Raw genomic sequence first — 23,367 nt, 5'->3', positions numbered from 1 at the left:
AATGCATCAGTCCAAGATCTGTCATCTCAAACTCTAAAGCAATATCTCACTTGCAGTACTCTATGAGTCTTTCTGTACTTTTAATAAATAAGTCATCCACATACAGTACTAGAATGAGAAGATCCTTACCAACCACAATGTAATGAAGGCTTGGACATGCATCACTCTTCCTAAAACCCAACCACTGCAAGTAAGCATCTATTCAAGAATACCAATCTCTCAGAGCTTGCTTCAGTCCATAAAACACCTTCTTCATTATGCAAACATGCGACTCCCTACCATGCATCTCAAATGTAAACCTCATCCTATATAATCCTATTAAGAAATGCAACCTTCATATCCATCTGGTGGATCTTCCAACCCTTCTTTGCTGCTATGGAAATCATTGACTTGATAGAAGTATATTGAGCAATTGAAGTGAAGGTCTGTTCATAATCAACTCCCTCTACCTGTGAGAACCCTCAAGCTACAAACCGATCTTTTGTACTTCTCAGTACTTCCATCCATAGCATACTTAATCTTGTAGAGCCACTTAGAAGTCACCACTGACTTCCCTTCAAGCCTCGACAGAATCTCCCAAACATCATTTTTCATGATGGAAGCATACTCTTCCACCATGGCATCCCTCTAGACTTGCTAGCCTTATGCCTCCTCATAGCTAGAACGCTCAGACTCAATGATGCTACTGACCATAGCCAAATAGTTACAAAACTGATCTGGTGGTTTCTCTCCCTAACAACCCTCTTAGGACTTCTGACTTCCCCCTTGGGATTCCTTAAGAGTCTCACAAAGCCATCTTGGTTTCCTCCTCCCTGAAGTGGCCTCCTGTACTGGAGTGGGTGTATCCTCCTCTTAAGTCTGTTGTGAAAATTCCTAGTCCAAGGAACTCCTACTGCAACAAAAACTGAATTTACTTCTCCTACTTGATTTTAATACACATTATCAAGTTATTTTTTGAATACTGAAGTAAATTACTTCTGCAGCCTACACTACTTTAATATTTGATTACATGAAACAGAAAACTGAGCAAAGAACAAGATACATAGGACATAGTTATTTTTGGACAAAATAGTCCTCGAAAAAACACAATGCGGGAAAACCAGTGCAGCAGCTCTAAGGGTTTTCTATTATTATGCAGTAATTCTGAATACAATGTTGGATTCCCTCCCGGCAACCCAGTGACAAAGAAAATATAATGGAGGAAAACTGAGTGAGTTTTACCTCACTTCACCCGACAGATTCCGGCTGATATAGCAGCAGAACTGGCTAACCCCGACTATCTTTGCGCTGGCTCTGCATAGGCCTTGCATCAGCCCTGCACTGTCTCTTCTGCCTCCTGCATCAACCTTCCTGGTTGTTCCGGCAATTCCTTGACAGTTTAGGGTTTCTATGTGAGGGCAACTTCTGCTTCTGCGCTGGCCCTTCTGGCTCTGTGTCAGGCCTGCGTGGGCTCAGATTGGCCCAACGCAATCCTTATAGTTGTTGTGCTACCTCCACTAGCGTCTCTCCGCCTCTCTTTCCAGTACTCCTGAACTATCCCTGTCCCTCTGTTGCAAAATGATCACTCAGTTCAAATTCTCAGCTTCCTAGGCCCAGAAATCGAACTCTAGATCAATTCGTTCTTTCCATGTGTTTCTGAATGAACCCCAAGCCTCCTTCTTATACTTTTCTCGTTGATGCTTCAACGGTCGAGATTAAGTCTCTAATCAACGGCTAAGATTAAAAACTAGACTTGATCCGCTTTCTAGAACATTCTCACCTATATTTTGATTAATACCCATTAATACTTTAATATTCCTAAGTTTAGACTTAGGAACCCCATTAAAAATATTAATTATTTAAATAAAATAAAATCAGGTGCAATTTCACCAAACGGTTTATGGGTTCTTTAGAACTCATGTGCCTTAGCCTCTCCATCAATTTTCATGGCTAGAGCACATTCGATGTTACCAAAAACTAACACTCCCTCTTAGCGAGGAATGTGCTCTAGTAACAATGTCCAACTGCATGCTGCTCTGTCTCTGAAGCATCTCCTTTCCGCACTGTTGTTGCCATCAACACTGTGCTACTGTTGCTACTGTACTGCTACCCATGACACTGCCACTGCCACTGCTGCATCTGTACTACAACTCCCTCTCAAATGCTGCATCGGCTATGATTCTAGCACTGCTACTGCTAACACTGCATTCGTACTGCAACTCAATTGTTGAGAGAAGCAACTGAAGAACACACAAAATTACTGAACTAGCTATGCTCAGCATAATACCATTTGAACGTTGGAAGTTGACTGCTACTAGTCTCTGACCCTCTGAATCTTTTGCCCTGCCGCTGACTTCTACACTCTGCCATTTGCACTGTTGCAAACCTTGCTTTGCGCTGATCAGTCTCTGGTCTCGGGCTACTGCATCTATTTCTCCAACTAACCCACTGCATCATCTGACACTAAGTCCATCTCGCTATTGTTGAATCTCGGGCTCCTGTAGCAAGGAATTGATGCAAAAGGTGGGTACCTCAAGGATCCTGCCCACATGTAGTCCTCCCGACCAATGTTTTAAAACTCCGACTAGGTCGAGGGTCGACTCCAACTTCGAATCCGACTCGGTATCGACTCGGTTGACTCAATTTCAATGACTCGGTCGTTGTAAAAAATACATTAAATATTTATTTTTTTATAAAAAACATAATTTTAAAGATTTTCATTCATGTTTCCAAACACACAACATTAGAATATAGATAGAAGACAACATATGATCAAAGTAGGCTCATGAATATATCCATTATATCAAAATGGCACCCAGTGCACTATCTAATACATACATGATGATGATATAGAGATCTAAACAAAAACACATAACCAAGGAGGCTAGAAATGGCGTTATCCTCCAAAATAGATTGTAAGTGATCAAGGAACTAATACAAGTGTCCAAGAGTGTTCCTCACTCCAAGAAAGTCCCAAAGTGCATGTGTACATCTTCAGAAGGTGCATCCTCCACCATGATGTCATCTAGGAGAGACCCTATGTCACCCATTTCAAGCATGTGAGTGACATGGCGCCCCTAAGAGTAAACATTGGCATCAAAGAGGGATGTGCTAGCCCTCCTAAGTCATCTCAATGATAACAATCCTCATCTGTGCTTTGGAAGAAGGCACCATCCACCAAAATAGGGTCAAGGCCAGCCAGGGGGCATCTTCAGTCCATTTGGGCATATCATCAAATAGTCCAACGTCAAAGCTTTTAAGTTTAGTGTTTTAGCATTTGGAGGCTCATCAAGGGGTGTAGCATCACGTGAAATCAACTCAAGGCTCGATGCTCATCTTTGGAGGGCCAAGATTGGGGCCACAAAGTTAGGTTTGCTTTAAGAAAGGGGCAAAGAACCTATTGGAAGGTTTTGAAGAAGAATGAAGCTATCCCTTAAGGAATCTCTACTACATATGTAATCCCAACTAAACAAACCTCTCAAGATCAAGTGAGATAAACTTATTTAGGGACAAAAAACCATTAAAGTATCATCGTGAAAACCTTGGAGTCCCCCAAAAGCAAAAAAATAAAAAAAATCATTGTTTTTTAATTCACAGCCGCTGTCATCCAACCCGGCTGAGTAGGCTCGGACTCAGCCGAGCTGGCCGGGTTATTACTGAGTCGGCCGAGTTGTTAGACAACTCGGCCGGTGCGGTAATAACCCGGCCAGCCAAACTGGTTCATTGGCTGAGTTGACGCGGTGAGGCCTTGACTCGGACCAACTCGGCCGAATCGGTTATGAGCCGGTCGAATCTTAAAATACTGCTCCCAACTATAGTTCTCTATTGCCCCATTTCCCTCCTGGAGATGCGTGGGCACTCATGGCAAACTCATCTTCGTCAATTTTTTGTTGGAGCAGCCTTATGATCATGTTTCTCATCCTTATCCTTTTGCTTCAAAGGACATTGGGATGCAAAGTGGCCCATCTCGCCACATCTGAAACATTTCACCTACAAAATTTCCTTCTTCCACTTCTGCTTTTGTTGTCCCTTTGATGCTAGAGCTGCGTTCTGCTCCTCCTCAGTCTTCGTGCCAGTCCCACTACTTCCATTTGTTGATTTGGGGTAGCATCGAATGTGCTCTAACCACGAAAATTGGTGGAGAGGCTAAATCACATGAGATTTCCAATACTCAGAAATAGTTTGGGAAAATTCTAAACAGTTTGGGAGATATTAAAATAATTAATATTTTTAATGGAGTCCCTAAGTCTAAACTTAAGGAAAATAAAATATTAATGTGAATTAATATAAAACTGTGTTAGAAGGGTCCAAAATTCATGGATCAAGCCAGATCTAATCTTAGCCGTTGATTAGGGACTTAATCTTGGTCGTTGAATTGTCAATGAGAAAAGTATAAGAGGAGGCTTGTGGGTCACTTGGAGAACACACCAAGAGATCAAGATTTCGACTTTCTAGGGCTGGGTTTGCTGAGAAAGTTGAGAGAGTGATCAGAGTTGCCACTGAGGGGCAGTGAATACATATGTAGAGAGGCAAAGATAGCACCGGGAGGATCAACACATTAGCCGGAGAGAGGGATACAAAAGCAGGCAAGGGTTCACGCAGAGCCAGCCAAGGCTCACACAGAGGCAGCCAGGAGTTGCGCAGTGCCTCAAAGGGCGAGCGTGGGTGACACAGAGGGCTAGAGGTTGACACAGTCCCTAGAGGCTGACGTTGGGCTTTCATGGGGCAGATTGGAGTTGTGGAGCTGTCGGAGTGTTTATCTGGGGTTTCAACCGGAATATCTGCTTCCGAATAGAGAGGTACTACTGCCAAGATTTTTCTCTGTTTGGTGAGCCGGATTTGGCACCTAGATTGTATTCTGAAACTGCTTAATAAATCAAACCCTTAGATAGTTGCACCAGTTTTCCCACATTGGGTTTTTTTGGGAACATTAGTCCAAAAACAACGGTGTCACTTGTGTGCTTGTTTCTGTTTCCTTCAGTTGATGATCTATAATGTGTTGAGCATGTGATTGTATTTATTTATAGTATTTACATGGTAAATAACTTGTTAATTAACAGAACAAGTAGGTAGGAATAAATCAGTAAAGTACATGAAGGGTTTCTAACAGGTTAGACTTAGAAATTCCAACATGGTATCAGAGGGTGGTTGCAGATCACAAGAGAACTGAGGACATCAGTCGAGCAGAGTAGCAGCAATAGAAAACAATTGTCCCGAGTGACAGAAGTTTTTCCTAGCAGAGAAGCAGCAAGGAAGGGGTGACACAATGCCTGCGTCATCAAGTTTGAGCCGGGAAGAGGATCAGCGCAGTGGCAGAGGGGAGCAGACTCGACCTACACAGTGCCCGATCATCTTTCTCAGTCAGGAAGGATTGACGCTTGTGGCCAGGAGGTGCGAATTTTGCTGATGCTTGGATTGCGCAGAACCTAGAAGCTTTAACCTTTAGTTTGTTGGGGCTTAGGAGGCTGTGGGTAAGTTGCAGAGTGAAGCTGGTGGGGTACTATAGTTAGAACAATACCTAACAGGGCAAGACCAAGGAGGAGGGAGTTGCTATCGAGGATTTCTAGCCAAGAAATCCGGATTAGTGGTGCAGCTGCGCCAAGGATCGAAGTGGGGGCATCTCGACATTGACAGAGGGGTTTTCAGGAGGGAAATAGAGGCTCAAAGGGAGTCACATTGAGAACTTCCAAAAGGGAAGTAGAGGAGCAACGAGATGGCAGTGAACGGGGTAAGAGACCAGGACAGACTGGACAGAGCCTCAAACTTCATAGTCTGGAAGGCCAAAATCTTATCCATTCTAGACAGGAACCGTCTCAAGCAATTCACCTTGAGGACAATAGCGGTCCCAGTTGACTCGGCTGATAATGATAAGTACGAGGATGCAATGGCGAGGGCCAAGAGCATCATCCTTGACGGGGTCAAGGACCATGTAGTACCACACATTGCTGAGAAGAATACGGCAAATGAGATGTGGGAGGCCCTAAAGAAGTTGTATCAGCATACTTCCGTGCAAAGGAAGATGCTACTAGAAAATCAGCTGCGGTCATACCAGATGCAGAAGGGAGAACAGATCGACCCCTTCCTTGGTCGATTGAAGGAGATCCAGGATCAGCTGACTTCCATAGGAGCCACGCCGGATCAAGAATTGATGGTGAGAACAACCTTGAACGCAGTCTTAGAAGACTGGGAGGTGTTTGTCCAGAGCATACTGGGCAGGGCGACCCTTCTAGATTGGGAGGAAATGTGGGTGGCTCTTCGCCAAGAAGAGATTAGAAGGCTAAGCAAGGCGGGAAGCAGCGGCAAGGGGATCAGAATCAAGGAGGAGGAAGAGGAGGATGCTGCCCTAGCATCTGAGGGAAAGCAGGAGAAACAGAAGAAGAAGGACCTCTCCAAGGTCAAATGCGTCAACTGTGGGGAATTGGGTCACTATGCGAGCCAGTGTCTGAGGAAGAAGAGTAAGGGAGAGGCTTCTGAGACTAAGGCTACGCCAACAAGGGCAGAGAAGGAATTAGAGACAGATGATGATTGTGCCATGATTGCTCACATGCCACTTGAGCGGAAGTGGGGAGACATCGAGCTGTAGTCTGACGGACTACAGGCGATGAAGGGCTGGATCCTCGAGGTATCCAACCTCTTGGATTATACCTTGCTACAGGAGCCCCGAAGAGTAGCAGGACTGGTGGATGTCGGTAGAGATGCGGATGGAGCGACAGAGGGAGCTACAGTGCAGGATTCCCAAGACAACGTGAGGCAGCAGTGCGAGATGCACAGAGTTGATACAGCAGCACAGAGGTCAGAGAGGGAGTACTTGTCAGTGATAGAGGGAGCTTTAGCATCGAGAGTGTTTCTAGCTTGACGGAGATGTCAGAGTTGGGAGATCAGTTACTTACTTCTCAGTCACTGAGTTGCAGTGCAATAGTTAGCAGTGGCAGTGCTATGGGCGGCACGATGCAGCATGATGAGAGGGGTTGCAGTACAGATGCAGCAGTGGCAGTGCTATGGGCGGCACGATGCAGCATGATGAGAGGGGTTGCAGTACCGATGCAGCAGTGGCAGTGGTAGGGCCATGGGCAGTATCACGGATGCAGAGGGAGTTGCTGTACAGATGCAGCAGTGGCAGTGGTAGGGCCATGGGTAGCAGTACATGATGCAACAATGCAGAGGATGTTGGGCAGCAGGCCTAGCATCAACACAGGGACCGATGCCAGATGATCAGAGTGATACTCAGTGAGGAGTATTACTAGAGCACAATCTTCGCTAAGAGGGAGTGTTGATTTGGGGTAGCATCAGATGTGCTCTAGCCACAAAAATTGGTGGAGAGGCTAAAGCACATGAGATCTCCAATACCCAGAAATGGTTTGGGTAGATTCTAAACAGTTTGGCAGATATTAAAATAATTAATATTTTTAATGGAGTCCCTAAGTCTAAATTTAGGGAAAATAAAATATTAATGTGAATTAATATAAAACTGTGTTAGAAGGGTCCAAAAGTCATGGATGAAGCCAGAGTTAATCTTAGCCGTTGATTAGGGACTTAATCTCAGTCATTTAATTGTCAACGAGAAAAGCATAAGAGGAGGCTTGAGCGTCACTTGGAATACACACCAAGAGATCAAGATTTCGACTTTCTGGGGCTGGGTTTGCTGATAAAGTTGAGAGAGTGATCAGAGTTGCAGCTGAGGGGCAGTGAATACATAAGTAGAGAGGCAGAGATAGCACCGGTAGGATCAGTGCAATGGCTGGAGAGAGGTGCGCAGAAGTAGCCAAGGGTTCACGCAGAGCTAGCCAGGGCTCACGTAGAGGAAGCTAGGAGCTGCGCAGTGCCTCAGAGGGCCAACGTGGGTGACAAAGAGGGCCAGAGGCTGACACAGTCCCTAGAGGATGACGTTGGGGTTTCGTGGGGCAGATTGGAGCTGTGGAGTTGCCGGAGTGTTTATCTCGGGTTTTAGTTGGAATATCTGTGTCCGAGTAGAGAGGTACTACTGCCGAGATTTTCTCTGTTGGGTGAGCCGGATTTGGCACCCAGATTGTATTCTGAAATTGCTTAATAAATCAAACCCTTAGATAGCTGCACCGGTTTTCCTGCATTGGGTTTTTCCGGGGACATTAGTCGAAAAACAACGGTGTCACTTGTGTGCTTGCTTCTGTTTCCTTCTATTGATGATCTGTAATGTGTTGAGCTTGTACTTGTATTTATTCCCGGTATTTACATGGTAAATAAATTGTTAATTAACAGAACAAATAGGTAGGAATAAATCAGTAAAGTACATGAAGGGTTTCTAACGGGTTAGACTTAGAAATTCCAACACCATTGAGGTTGACCTTAACCAGATCCCTCCTTAATTATTTCTGTTGAAGGGCTGCCCACATCTCCTCCCATGAAGGTAGTCTTTCCCTGCCCAATATACTTTAGACGAAGACTTTCCATTCATCCGAGACTCCATTCAGGGTCGTCCTTACCATCGCGGTAGACTAAGGAGTAGACCCCACTGCAGCAAGCTGGTCTCTGGTGTCCTGAAGATGTTGAAGATAGGAGTTAACCCCTTCTCCCTTCTGCATCAATGTCCGTTGCAACTTTTGTTCTAAGTACATCTTCCATTGTTCGGAAGAACCTTCATATAGTGAAGACAAATCTTCCCACATTTCTCGAGTTGTATCTTTGCCCTGCAAGTGTGAGACCACATGATCTCGAACTCCATCGAGTATGAACCTCTTCGCCTTCCCCTGCTCGGCCTTGTACTTCTTCTTCTGATCATTGTCAGTGGGAACAACCACAACATTCTTGTCGTAAGCTTCGAGATCGTACTCCTCCAGAATAGCTAAGATTTTGCTCTTCCATATGACATAGTTGGAAGCTCCTTCCAACCTGTCCTGATCTCTGAGCCCTTTTGATGCCATCTCACCTAATCTATCGAACTAACTCCTCCAGTCACTGCTCAGCACTGTTGTCTGGCAAGTGAGAAATTCGAAATTTTGGCGAGAAAAGTTCTCTGAGGAGAAAATTCCCCTTCTATGTGTCTTCGCTCTTTTCCGACAGATTTATACCCCAGTAGAAACAACACCCTTCAAGCACTGCGTTGAGGCCCTGCGTCACTCCCTCTGCAAACTCACGAACTGGAAATCGTACCTCTCTGTCAACTCTCTCAGATAGAGATTTCCTCGGAATCTCTGCTTCCCGACAAGGACTGCGCAATCCCTTCAAGGGGATTCAAATTGCTGCCAAGTCCAGCTTTTGGCCTCTCTGTTCAGCGCTGGATCTGCTCTTCCTGTTTCAAAATCAACGCTCCAATACCATGTGAAAATTCCTAGTCCAAGGAACCCCTACTACAACAAAAACTGAATTTACTTCTCCTACTTGATTTTAATATACATTATCAAGTTATTTTCTGAATACTGAAGTAAATTACTTTTGCAGCCTACACTACTTTAATATTTGATTACATGAAACAGAAAACTGAACAAAGAACAAGATACATAGGACACAGTTATTTTTGGACAAAATAGTCCCCGGAAAAACCCAATGTGGGAAAACCGGTGCAACAGCTCTGAGGGTTTTCTATTATTAAGCAGTAATTCTGAATACAATGTTGGATGCCCTCCCGGCAATCTAGTGACAGAGAAATATAATGGCAGAAAAATGAGTGAGTTTTACCTCACTTCACCCAGCAGATTCCGACTGATCTGGTAGCAGAACTGGCTAACCCTGCTATCTCTGCGCTAACCTTGCATTGTCTCTTCTGCATCTTGTGTCAACCTTCCCAGCTGTTCAAACAGTTCCTCGACAGTTTCCGCTTTCTGCGTGAGGGAAACTTCTGCTTTTGCGCTGGCCCTTCTAGCTCTACATCAAGCCTGTGTGGGCCCAGATTGACCCAACGCCAGTCCTTCTAGCTGTTGCGCTGCCTCCACTAGCACCTCTCCGCCTCTCTATCCAGGACTCCCGATATATCCCTACCCCTCTACTGTAGAATGATCACTCAGCTTCCTAGCCCCAGAAATCGAACTCCAGATCAATTCGTTCTCTCCGTGTGTTTCTGAATGAACCCCAAGCCTCCTTCTTATACTTTTCTCGTTGAGACTACAACGATTGAGATTAAGTCCCTAATCAATGGCTAAGATTAAAAACTTGACTTGATCCACTTTCTAGAACATTCTCACTCATATTTTGATTAATACCCATTAATACTTAATTTTCCTAAGTTTGGACTTAGGAACCTCATTAAAAATATTAATTATTTTAGTAAATACAATCCGGGTGGAATTTCACCAAACGGTTTCTGGGTTCTTTAGAACTCATGTGCCTTAGCCTCTCCACCAATTTTCATGACTAGAGCACATCCTATGCTACCAAAAACTAACATCTGTGTCCTTGAAGATGTTGCACCTATGGTCGATGGTGTTGGAAAAATTTGTCATTGATGTAAAAGGGTGAACGGGCCAACATTTGTTTGGTGATTTGCATGCACAATTCAACATATTTGGATGCAAGGGCACTCCATAGTAGTAGCCATTGTCAATTCATTTTGTTTGATGGGTGGCATGCCTTGTGGGTGCTCTTGGTTGGAGAGAGATTAATTTTTGAAGTTTGATGCCCCAAAGATGGGTTTAGCACCAACACCTTTTCCCCAAACTCTTATGACCTTATCGCTTCATTGCAACCCATAAAAGAAGGTTAAAACTATAACTTAAGATTGACCTAAATTCATGTGTCCTAACCAGTTTGAAAAAAGATGATATAAAAGTAAAAAAAGGATTTTTCAAGTGTTGTAAGCCTCCTCTAAACAGGTTGATTCATCTCCATTAGGTCAGATTTAATACATTCATGTTTTTTCATAAAGAATATCATTATTTTGCTCAAATCAGCCCCAGTTAAGGGCTCCTCCAAAACACACACACACACACACATATCTATATCTATATATATATATATATATATGTCCAACTTGTGGCATCCAAATGATAAAGCAAGAAACATTGAATTAAGAATAAGAGCTTTTGTTCTGAGGCCAAGCCCTAAAAGGGCATATCTGAAGAAGGGTGAGACATCTGAAGCTTGGGAGTATTCGTTATTATTTGAAGGTGACGCAACAGATCAAGCTCTACAATTGGTAAGATCTCTTAAGCCTGTTCTAAGGCATTGCTGGCAGAATTATGTACTTTCATTTGATGATTATTGAGGAGTAAACAAGGATCTATTTTGATATTTAGGGCAGTTCTGAGAAAATCTTCAGACAATATTAAGGAAAGATTTTGAAGCCCAATTTGGGCTGTCTGAGGCTCAATTCGATCTGTACCTAAGGCAGAATTTTGGCAACATTTTGAGGTATAATCAACGTTGTCATAGGGAAACTTTCAGAGGAAGATTCAGCCCTATCTTAGTGCAACTCGCTGAGGAAAATTCGGCCCTGGTTAGGGCATATTTGAAGCATTGTTCCGAGCAAATTTTGAAAGACCTTTGATGATCTGAAGTAGACATTGAGAGCATAATTTCTGGCAGACCTTTGATGATCTGAAGTAGACTTTGATATTTGACTTGTGAAGTGGTTCGTAAGTTGAATTCGGCTACATTCTTGTGGAAGTTTGGAAAGTTGCCTTGAAGAAATCTGAAGCATACCTTGAAGTAATTCTTGGAGTCATTCTTAAGCTGGCATTGAAGGCATTCTTGAGAAGACCTTGAAGTCATTCTTGGAGCATCTGTTTGGAGGTATGAACTAGATTTAAAATGTTGTATTAGAGGACAAAATTACTGTGTAAAACTTATTGGAGTAGTAATGGAAGTTGAATATGTTCAAGCAGGGATAATAGTGATTGTATCTTGTTGTATTTGGGTCCTTGTCCCTGGTATAAGAGCCCAAGAGTCTTGATGTATCTTCTATTATAAAGGGTGGCTGGGTGGTGCTATGGAAGGAAGTTGTAGCTTCCTTTAGGAGGTTTTGGCCTCCTTCTAGTGGATGCTGGTAAACTAGAGATTGTAGCTCCTTCCAGTAGTGGCTAGTAAATATCTTGGGGTTGTAGCCTTTAGTTGTAGCTAGTAAACTGAAATTTGTAGCTTTCCTTGTAATATAAATATATTGTTCAGATTTATTTTGTGTTTCTTTAATGTGATGTTATTAAATAATGATTTTTTTACTAAATTGTAAAAAATAAAATAAAATACTGATTCACCCCCCCTCTTAGTATTTCCAAAAGATCGTGAACCTATACGCTGGGGACTTGTGCCTTGTGACCTTGTCACATGTGGGCCTGTCACTCCTAAAGTCTGTAATCCTCTAGACCCTTGTGAACATGTACCCTGTGGTCCAGTACCCTATGGTGAACTCCATTGCTAAGGAGTATGGTGACCTCCTCAAGGCTCTCTTATCCTCAAATATCACATCCTTCCTCACAACAACCTTCCTCAAGGCAAAGAATATATATGCGGTAAGCCTTTGAGGTCTCCCTATACCCCACAAAGATACCCTTCTTAGCCATGGGTTCTAGCTTTTGTTGAAATTTGTAGCTTGGGAGGTACTCCAAACCCTAGGGGACGGAGTTGTGGAGGAATTGGCACCACAAATTCACTTGTGGGCTAAGAACCCAAGATGTGGGATTTGCACCAAAAGGTGTGGGTGTGAATCCATGAGCTATTTTGGAGGTTTGGTCATGGAGGTTGTTGGACATTGGTTCAACGATCCCATTTGTTTTGCGACATGGATGAACCACCTCCCGTGGATCCTAACTCTTGCGATTGTAGCGGAGATTAATGTCTGCAGATTTTGGTCCAACGATAATCGTGATTTGAACAAGTGGTATCAATGTGACAGGTATCGAGTAAGCTCACCCGGTCCACACTGGGGCGAGATTGTTGAATAATTGTTTAGCGCTTCTCGTGTGTTTCGCGACATGGACTAATCGCCTCTCATGAATCCTAACTCTGGAAATTGTAGCAGAGAATAATGGCTGCAGGTTTTGGTCTAGCGGAATTGTGATCCCAAAGGAGGCAAGTGGAGAACCCTAAAAGGAGCCTAGGGATCCAAAGGCACCCATAAAAGAATGGATCGAATAAGGGAAAATAATTTTATTTAGGTATGAGTGGGTAAAGTTGGCATAAAAATAAGGTTGTCTTGACCTTAAGTAAGCCCTAGAAAGGGTTAGATGTGCACCCAAGCAAATGTATAAATAAGAGGCCCTAGACATTCAATCAAAGCACATCCAAGAGCATGTCATAGGAGGAGGGAGTTTGAGGAAGCCGTAACCTAAGAACCCTAGCCGAAGTTGAGAAAGAGGTTTGGTTTTGGTCTTTTTTTCTTGTGACACGTCTAGGTGTGAGGGAAGATGTTGGCTACAGTCAAGGAGGGAAATTATGGACGGTTTTGGAGCAACGTTGGTTATCTTAAGAGTAGGCTGCCGAAATTATGTGATAGGTCGAGCTCCTGTAGGTATATTTTAGGAGGCTAGAATAGGGGCCATGCATCACCCAATCACAGTGCAGGTGGAAGGTGTCTTAGGAGAATGCTCAACACAGACTTTGGGAGAAAAAGGACGCTGACAGATGGGTTGTAGCAGCTGCTGCAGCAAGCCCTAACCAGGGCTGAAGTTGCAGACCCAAAGTGAAGCTCAAGTCTAGAAGAATTGGGACAGGAAAAGATATGAAGATTCTCCTCCATGATTGATGTTGTTTGCTAGGGATACGGTTGTTCCTAAAGGAGTTGGAACAATAGTTTTGTGGACAATTGTATGACAGTCAAAGTACAGTAAGGAGGGATGTTAGTGACTATAATAACAACCGTAGATCAACTTGTTGAGAAGGACATTAACAACTATAAGAAGGGCAGATTTGGAGGAGGTCAACAATTGACTCAAGCACAAGTCAATCTTAGAGAAGTATTTAGCTCCTCTAAGCTCGTCCATCAACTCATCCATGCATAGGATCGGGTACTGATTCTTGAATGTCCTCTTATTCAAGGCCTAGTAGTCGATGCACATGTTGGGGGTCCCATCCATCTTCACTAGCACAACTGAAGAAGCGAAGGGACTCAAATTGGTCCTGATGTGCCCTGAGGCCATCAACTCGCATATGGCATGCACGACCTCATCCCGATATTCCTTGGGATGTGTATATGGAGTGGTGATCACTGCATACACACCGTCTAGCTCGGTCGCGTAGCCTGCGTTGTGCGATATCTCCAAAAACAGTTGGGTACCTATCCAAAATCTCCTGGATGTTTAGGTGTACCGGTCATGGCTGAGCCCCTACCTCAATAATCCTGAGCTCCACTACCCACTCTACATCTCCATGTCGCAAGTCAACCCCCATCCTATGCGCTGTCATCATCCGTGGTGGGTACGAAGGCATCCCTCTTAGCAACACTAGTTTCCCATCTGCCCCATGAATTCCATCTGCAGCTTCTACTAATCTATAGTGACTCAGCGCAAAGAATAGAGCCACTGGAAATCCATGACAATGTTGGTGTCTGGAACATTGACCACAAAAAAGTGATCGGTTATAGAATAATCACCCATAGTGATTGTCATACTAGGGACATACCAGGTGCACTACATAGTCTTGTCCCCTGGCACCAAGACTGAAAACCCCTCAAAACTCTTGGCTTGTTTGCTGCACCATTTGTGTGTCAATAAAGTTGTGGGTTGCTCCACTGTCCACCAACGCCACGCCTTGTCCCTACATAGTGCCTCTAATCCTCACCGTGAGATATTTGGGGACTCCCCTCAATGAAGCGATGAACTGTCCAGTGGGTTTGAAGAAGTCTCCATCAGGTGGGGGTGGTGCTCCTCCTCCTCCATTACCTCCAATGGTCTGCAACTCACCACCTCCTACATCATCCTTCGACTCTGCACCATCCTCCGACTCAGTATCAAAAAACACCTCTATATAATGGGCCTTGCGCTTGATACACCAATGCCCAGGTGCCCATGGCTCATGGCAAGTGAAAAACAACTTCCTCCTATGGAGGTCTCTCTAGGTCTCATCATCTAGCTTTCCACGCCCCTAAACATCTCTCTGTGCTGGGGGTCGTGTGACGGCCCCTTTGAGGGAAAGGAGCTCATGGTGGAACCGGTGCCCTACTCTTGGGGATTCCATCTTGCAAATCCTGTTGATTTCTGGTAGCGTCAGATGTGCTCTAAGTCTCAAATTTTGCAGGGAAGCTTAGACACATGCATTCCACAATACCCATAAATCGTTTTGAGAAATTCCACCTGGAGATAGTTTTATTAAAATAATTAATTATTTTTAATGAGTGCCTAAGTCTAAACTTAGGAAATTAAAATAATTAAAGGGTATTAATTTAACTGTGGGTGAAACTTCTAGAAGAAGACGAGGATCAAGTCAATATGATCTGAGCCATTGATTAGAATCTAATCTGGGCCATTGAATGCTCAATTGGAGGATTATAAGAAGGACTTCGATGGGAATTTGGAAAACACGCTAGGTCGATACTTAGTTACTCGAGTAAAATCGATTCCCTCACTAGCTGAAGTTCAGCAAGAGGAAATCGATTCAGAGGGAGAGTTGCAGGTGAGGAGGAGAGAGGGTATTAGCAGCAGTCGAGAGGCAGGAGTAGAAGAAGAAGATCAGAGAAGAGACAACGCAGAAGTTGTGATGCAAAGAGACAACACAGAAACTGAGACGTTGGGACTGCGCAATCCCAATGCAGAAGCTGACACAGTGAGTGACAGAGGGGGTAGCAGGTCCTCTCCTAGATCAGAATCTCGCCAAGAAGTGTGAGAAAGTTGTCTATAAAAATCTCAAAGAGATATCTTTTCTATTCTGCTAGTTGCATCTTGTACATGAGATTTTTGTTGAAGATTAATAAAGAAACCCTCATCTGCTGCACTGGTTTTCCCACACTGGGTTTTCCAGGGACGTTTGTCCAAAAATAACTGTGTCATTGTGATTATCCTTGTGCTAGTATTTTTCTTTGCATTTACTTTCCGAAGTATTTTAATTGTGAAGGTTGTAGTAGAATTTATTTCGATATTTGTCGTAGAAACACTGTGAATAACTTATTTTTGAATTAATAAGTAGAAGAAATAATATCAGTCACTACAGTTGGCTTTCTATTTTGAAATTTTCACATGGTATCGGAGCTGAGATAAGTGTAGACCGGAAGAGCCAAGTGTTGGAGAGAAGAAGGGAGTTCGAAATTACTGCATAGGTAGAAAATCAAAACCCCAGAGGCATTGCGCAGTCCAGTCTTGGAGGGGCAAATTTTTCATAAGAAAATCTCTCTTTGAGTGAGTCGACAGAGAGGAAGATTTCCAGGTTGAAATTGCCAGTGATAGAGGGAGCAGCGCAGAGCAGTATTCAAGTAAAGACGCAGTGCCTTCTGCAGCAGTTGTTGGGGTAAAAAAAGCGTCAGAGATCGATAGGAAAATAACACTAAGAAGGATAGAAAATCAAGATGTCTCCAGATTATCTTCTAGATTAGAAGAAGAATTCGCATGTTTGTCAAGTTCAGCATCAGCAGATGTTTGGTACATTGATAGCGGGGCTTCAACTCATATGACTGGAGTACGAGAATGTTTCTCGAGCTATCAAGAAGAACAAATGGACTTCCAGATTACTATGGGAAACAAAACGAAGTGTACTCTAGTAGGGAGAGGCACCATAGCATTTCAGACAGAAGGAGGAACCAACATCCGAGCCACTAATGTTCAGTATGTGCTCGGGTTAGGAATGAGTCTGATTTCAGTGTCTAGTTATAGGACAAGGGATACGATGTATACTTCATTGGAAGGAAAGTATATGTCAAACATCCAAGCTGGAAGAAGAAGAGACAAATTGGAGCTCGAAGCAACAAATTGTATAGATTGGAGATAGAGTCTCCAATGGCATTAATGGGCAAAAATCTTAATTGTGAAAAGGAACTGAATGAGCTATGGCATAGCCGAATGGGACACTTACACCACGGAGCACTGAGGATGCTCAGAGAGACTGTGACAGGAGTTCCAGTCCTTAGTACTGAGCATGATGATATATGCAGAGGATGCGTACTAGGGAAGTACGCTAAAGCAGCTTTTCCCAGGAGTAAAAATAGAGCGGAAGGTGTAATGAGATTGACACACTCAGATATTTGTGGTCCAATGTCCACAAGAGCTCTTAGTGGTAGCAAATACTTCGTCACCTTCATTGATGATCACTCCAGAAAAACCCAGTTATATTTCTTAAAAACCAAGGATGAGGTCTTCGATCGGTTCAGAGAGTTTAAGGCTCTCGTTGAGAACATGACAAGGAAAAAGATAAAGGTATTGCATTTAGATAATGGTGGAGAATATACAGACAAAGACTTCACAGATTTCTGCGCAAAGGAGGGCATCAAAAGAGATTGGACAACTCCCTATAATCTAGCGTAGAATGGAGTTGCAGAGCGCAAGAATAGAACTATTGTTGGAGCTGCAAAGGCTATGTTGTATGATTAGGATCTGCCTAAGTTGTTATGGTGAGAAGCTTGCAACACCACTGTGTATATCTAGAATAGAACTCCTCACAGAGCATTGAGGAAGAAAACACCCGAAGGAGTCATCATAAGGAAGACGCTGGAAGTCAGTTTTCTTAGGATATTTGGAAGCGTGGTATATTGTCACATTCCAAACGAGAAGCGCAGTAAACTGGATTAGACTGCAGGAAATGGGTACCTCGTAGGATATAGAGAGACCTCAAAGGCATACATAATCTACATTCCTAGCAGCAGGAAGATTGTAGTGAGATAGGATGCGAAGTTCATGGAAGATAGAGCTTTCAGGAAATCTCGAGAGATGTCAACGAAAGGTCAGTCAGTAGATGTTCAATTAGTCCAACAGCGGCAGGGGCAGCAAGGAGGATAGGCAAGAGGACAGACACCTGGATAGAGTATAGTGACTAGTACCAGTGTTTCCTCAGAGGAAGGAAATCCAGATAGTTCTCACCAGATGGAATGACAGGATCAGGAGGAGGAGTTGATTAGGCCTCCCACCACCAGTGGTAGAGCCAACAGGGAAGTATGGAAGACACTGAGGGACGAAGAGGAGTTTGTTGGAGCTCCCAGAACTAAGAAGAGGGAGCGTAGACAGCCTGACAGGTACCAGGCCTTGGTAGCACAGGTTGAACAAACCTCTATCTCTTAGGAAGCCATTCAGTGTTAGTTTTTGGTAGCATCGGAAGTGCTTTGGCCTTGAAAATTGGTGGAGAGGCTAAGGCACATGAGTTCTAAAGAACGCAGAAACCGTTTGGTGAAATTCCACCCCGATTGTATTTTATTAAAATAATTAATATTTTAATGGGGTTCCTAAGTCTAAACTTAAGAAAATTAAAATATTAATGAGCATTAATCAAAATATGGGTGAGAATGATCTAAAAGGCAGATCAAGTCATGTTTTAATCTTAGCCGTTGATTTTTGACTTAATTTCGGTCGTTGAAGACTCAATAGGAAAAGTATAAAATGAGGGCTTAGGGTTCATTTGGAAACACACACAAAGAGAACGAATTGATCAAGAATTCGATTCCGAGGGCAGGGTTTGCTAAGGATTTTGAATTAAGTGATCATTATGTAGGAGAAGAGCAGTGAGAATCTGGGAGACTTTCCGAAGAATATAGACAGAGAGGCAGAGAGAGTCAGCAAAGCAGAAAAGTTGCTTGTCACGCAAAACCCAAAACTGCCAAGAACAGTCGAAACTGTCGAGAACTTCTAGAATAGCTGGGAAAATTGATGTAGAGGGCAGAAGCTGGAACTGTCGGGAACAATCGGAAATGCCAGAACAGCCGGGAAGCTGACGCAGCTGGAAGAAGTTGAAACTTCCGAGAATAGTCGGCAATGAAGGGAACTGCCAGAACAACTAGGAAAGTTGACACAGAAAGAGGAAGAGGTGACGCAGAAATAGTCAGGGTAAGCTAGTATTGTGTCAAATCAGCTAAAATTCTATTGGGTGAAGTGGGTAAAACTCACTTAGATTTTCCGCCAGTATTTTCTCTGTAAATGATTGTTAGATGAGCATCCTAGATTTGTATTCATATATTTCTCATAATAATAAAACCCTCAGAGCTGCTACACCAGTTTTCTCGCATTGGGTTTTTCCGGTGACTATTATGTCCAAAAATAAGTGTGTCCTATGTATCTTGTTCTTTGCTCTGCTTTCTATTTTATGAGATCAAATATTTAATTAGTGTAGGCTGCAGAAGTAATTTGCTTCAATATTCAGAAGAATATCTTGATAATTTGTAATATTCCTAATTAGCCATGGCTAATTGGAATATTCAATTTTGTTTGATTTTTGCCTTCTACAGTTATTTGAAAATAAAAAAGTGAGGAAGGGGGGCATAACTCACTTTTAGAATAAAAAGTCACTTCCTAGTAGCACAACGTTGTGACTTAAAGGGGGGAGCCAAGGGGGCCAAAGGGAGACGCAGAAATGGAGCCCACACAGACACATGGAGGAACTGTGCAGGAGGAAAGGAACACGTGGCAAGAGGGGAATCACGTAGGAGGAGGTGAGCCTTGGGATTGAGAGAGGCAAAGGCTATACAAGAGAAAGGATCCCCCTCATTTTGATCATTCCGGTTATGAGCATTTGTGATAGTCATTACGACTTAGAGCACACTGGCTATTTAGCTAGTCTGCAACACTATTTAGTGCATTGAGTGTCTCCGTTCGGTGATCTCACCCTTAGCCTCGAGGGACTTCGAGTGCCTACTCGGGCAAGATATTTCCATTGGCATTCCAGCAGTAGTTTCATCAGCATTTCAGCAGTAGTTTCATCAGCGTTTTGGAGGACTGCGCAACACTGAGAGGAGAACGCAGTTCTTTCTGGCAGGAGCCTGGGTTGAGGGTTTGCAGGAGGATTTGTGCTGAGAGGTAGAGCAGGGGATCAGCTCTTGCATATTGGAGAGTTTTGGGAGGAGTTTCAGGAAGTTTTCTAGAGGGTTTCATTCAGTGGCAACGCAGAGCATTGAGGGACTGCGTAGAACCCCAAGGGGGTGATTTTCGGGGGTCGGCCATTTCAGAAAAGCTTTCTGGGTTTTTCTGGGTTTCTTGAGTAGAGTCTGATTCTAGAGTTTCAGCCTTTTCTGAGGAGTGGAGCAGCCCCAAATCCTCATTCGATTTCCAGCAGCCGCAGCAGCACGACTGTGTTCCAGCAGTTGGGACGCAGATCAGTGTTAGGTCATTCCTTTGTTATTTTGTGCGTATTTCTTCACTTGCCTTGTGCAAGTCGAGGTGTCGTCCTTTTGATCACCTCTATACTCATTCCTTACTCAGTATAATAAAATGGCTTAGCATTTCTCGCTGCATTTCTTGTGTATCTGTTTATATTTCATATGTACATTATTGTTGCTGCACTAGTATTATATCTCTGTTATTATATCTTTGTGATTTTCTCGGCTACTATACCACTTGTGCGTTTTCTGGTTGAGATTTTGTCAGGGTTTGATGAATATTCCTTGTTAGAGATATTACATAATTTATGTTAAAGATCAAGTAGGTGAAGTAGATTCAGATTTGTTGAGGTGAGCCTTGGGATTGAGAGAGGCAAAGGCTATAAAAGAGAAAGGAGCCCCCTCATTTTAATCATTCCGGTTATGAGCATTTGTGATAGTCATTACGACTTATAGCACGCTGGTTGTTTAGCTAGTCTGTAGCACTGTTTAGTGCATTGAGTGTCTCCGTTCGGAGATCTCACCCTTAGCCCCGGGGGACTTCGAGTGCCTGCTCGGGCAAGGTATTTCCATTGGCATTCCAGCAGTAGTTTCATCAGCATTTCAGCAGCAGTTTCATCAGCGTTTTGGAGGACTGCGCAGCACTGAGAGGAGGACGCAGTTCTTTCTGGCAGGAGCCTGGGTTGAGGGTTTGCAGGAGGATTTGTGCTGAGAGGTAGAGCAGGGGATCAGCTCTTGCATATTGGAGAGTTTTGGGAGGAGTTTCAGGCAGTTTTCTGGAGGGTTTCATTCAGTGGCAACGCAGAGCATTGAGGGACTGCGTAGAAACCCAAGAGGGTGATTTTCGGGAGTCGGCCATTTCAGAAAAGCTTTCTGGGTTTTTCTGGGTTTCTTGATTAGAACCTGATTCCAGAGTTTCAGCCTTTTCTGAGGAGTGGAGCAGCCCCAAATCCTCATTCGATTTCCAGCAGCAACAGCAGCACGACAGTTTTCCAGCAATTGGGACGCAAATCAGTGTGAGGTCATTCCTTTGTTATTCTGAGTGTATTTCTTCACTTGCCTTGTGCAAGTTGAGGTGCCATCCTTTTGATCACCTCTATACTCATTCCTTACTCAGTATAATAAAATGGCTTAGCATTTCTCGCTGCATTTCTTGTGTATCTGTTTATATTTCATATGTACATTATTGTTGCTGCACTACTATTATATCTCTGTGATTTTCTCAGCTACTATACCACTTGTGATTTTTCTGGTTGAGATTTTGTCGGGGTTTGATGAATATTCCTTGTTAGAGATATTACATAATTTATGTTAAAGATCAAGTAGGTGAAGTAGATTCAGATTTGTTGCAGTGGGGCTTCCTTAGACTAGGAATTTTCACATGGTATCAAAGCGTTGATTTTGAAACAGGAAGAGAAAATCTAGTGCTGAATAGTGAGGCCAAAAGCGGCACTTGGCAGCAGTTCAAATCCCCTTGGAGGGATTGCGCAGTCCTTGCTAGGAAGTAGATCCGAGGAAATCTTTCTCTGAGTGAGACGACAAAGAGGTACGATTTGCAGTTCGTGAGTTTGTAGAGGTAGAGGGAGTGACAGAGCCTCAGTGCAATGCTTGAAGGGCGCAATTTCTGCTGGGGTAGAAATCTGTTGGAAAAGAACAAAGACACGTAGAAGGGGAATTTTCTCCTTAGAGAAATTTCTGCCAGAAAATTTGAATTTCTCACTTGCGGAGCAACTGAGAAGTGCTAAGTAGTGACTAGAGTCGGTTTGACAATTAGGTGAGATGTCATCGCATGAGCTCAGAGATCAGGATAGATTGGAAGGTGCTTCCAACTATGTCATATGGAAGACCAGAATATTAGCTATTCTGGAGGAATATGATCTTGAGGCCTACATCAATAGTGTTGTAGTTGTTCTTGTTGACAATGATCGAAAGAAGAAGTACAAAGCCACGCAGGGGGAGGCAAAGAGGCTCATTCTCGATGGAGTTCGAGATCATGTGGTCTCACACTTATAGGGCAAGGATACAGCCCGAGAGATGTGGGAAGCCTTGTCTTCTCTGTATGAAGGCTCTTCTGAACAACGAAAGATGTATTTAGAGCAGAAGTTGCAGCGGACTTTGATGCAGAAAGGAGAAGGGGTGAACCTCTATCTTCAACGTCTTTAGGACACTAGAGACCAGCTTGCTACAGTGGGGTCCACTCCTCAGCCAACTGCGATGGTGAGGATAGCCCTGAATGGGGTCTCGGATGAATGGCAAGTTTTTGTCCAAAGCATATTGGGTAGGAAAAAACTACCTTCATGGGAGGAGATGTGGGCGGCTCTTCAACAGGAGGAGTTAAGGAGGGACCTAGTGAAGGTCAACCTCAGTGGTACCAGTGGGAGTGGCTCGAAGACGAAGGAGGAGGAGGAGAACGCAACTCTAGCATCGAAGGGACAACAAAAGCAGAAGTGGAAGAAGGACATTTCGAAGGTGAAATGTTTTAGATGTGGCGAGTTGGGTCACTTTGCCTCTCAGTGTCCTTTGAAGCAAAATGATAAGGACGAGAAGCATGATCCTAAGGTTGCAGCCGCGAAGATTGACGAGGAAGAGTATGCCATGAGTGCCTACGCATCTCCAGGAGGGAGATGGGGCGATATTGAGCTATAGTCAGTAGGACTACATGTGGGCAGGACCCTTGAGGAGTCCACCTCCTAGATCAATTCTAGGCTACCAAAGCCCGAGATTCAGCAGTAGCAAGATGGACTTAGTGACAGATGATGCAATGGATTGTTTGGAGAGACAGATGCAGTAGTTGAGACCAGGAGCTGATCAACATAGAGCAAGGTTGGCAACAGTGTAGTTGGCACAGTGCAAAAGTAAGCAACAACACATAAGATTCAGAGGGTCAGAGATTAGAGCAGTCAAATTCCAACATTCATGGTATTATGCTAAGTTCAGTTAATTTTGGATGTTTTTCAGTTGCTTCTCTCAGCCATTGAGTTGTAGTACGAATGCAGTGTTAGCAGTGGTAGTGCTAGCAGCATAGAAGATGCAACTTTTGAGAGGGAGTTGCAGTACAGATGCAGTAGTGGTAGTGGCAGTGTCATGGCTAGCAGTACAGTAGCAGCAATATCACAGTGTTGGTGGCTACAATAGTATGGAAAGGGAGATGCTTCAGAAGCATAGAAACATGCAGTTGGACGTTGTTGCTAGAGCACTTTCCTCGCTAAGAGGGAGTGTTAGTTTTTGGTAGCATCGTAAGTGCTCTAGCCTTGAAAATTGGT

Source organism: Pinus tabuliformis, chromosome 3_1 (assembly GCF_031772625.1).
Source record: "Pinus tabuliformis cultivar Carrire ecotype Pingquan chromosome 3_1, CPIR1, whole genome shotgun sequence".
Lineage (NCBI taxonomy): Eukaryota > Viridiplantae > Streptophyta > Pinopsida > Pinales > Pinaceae > Pinus > Pinus tabuliformis.
Note: the sequence above shows the minus strand (reverse complement) of the source record.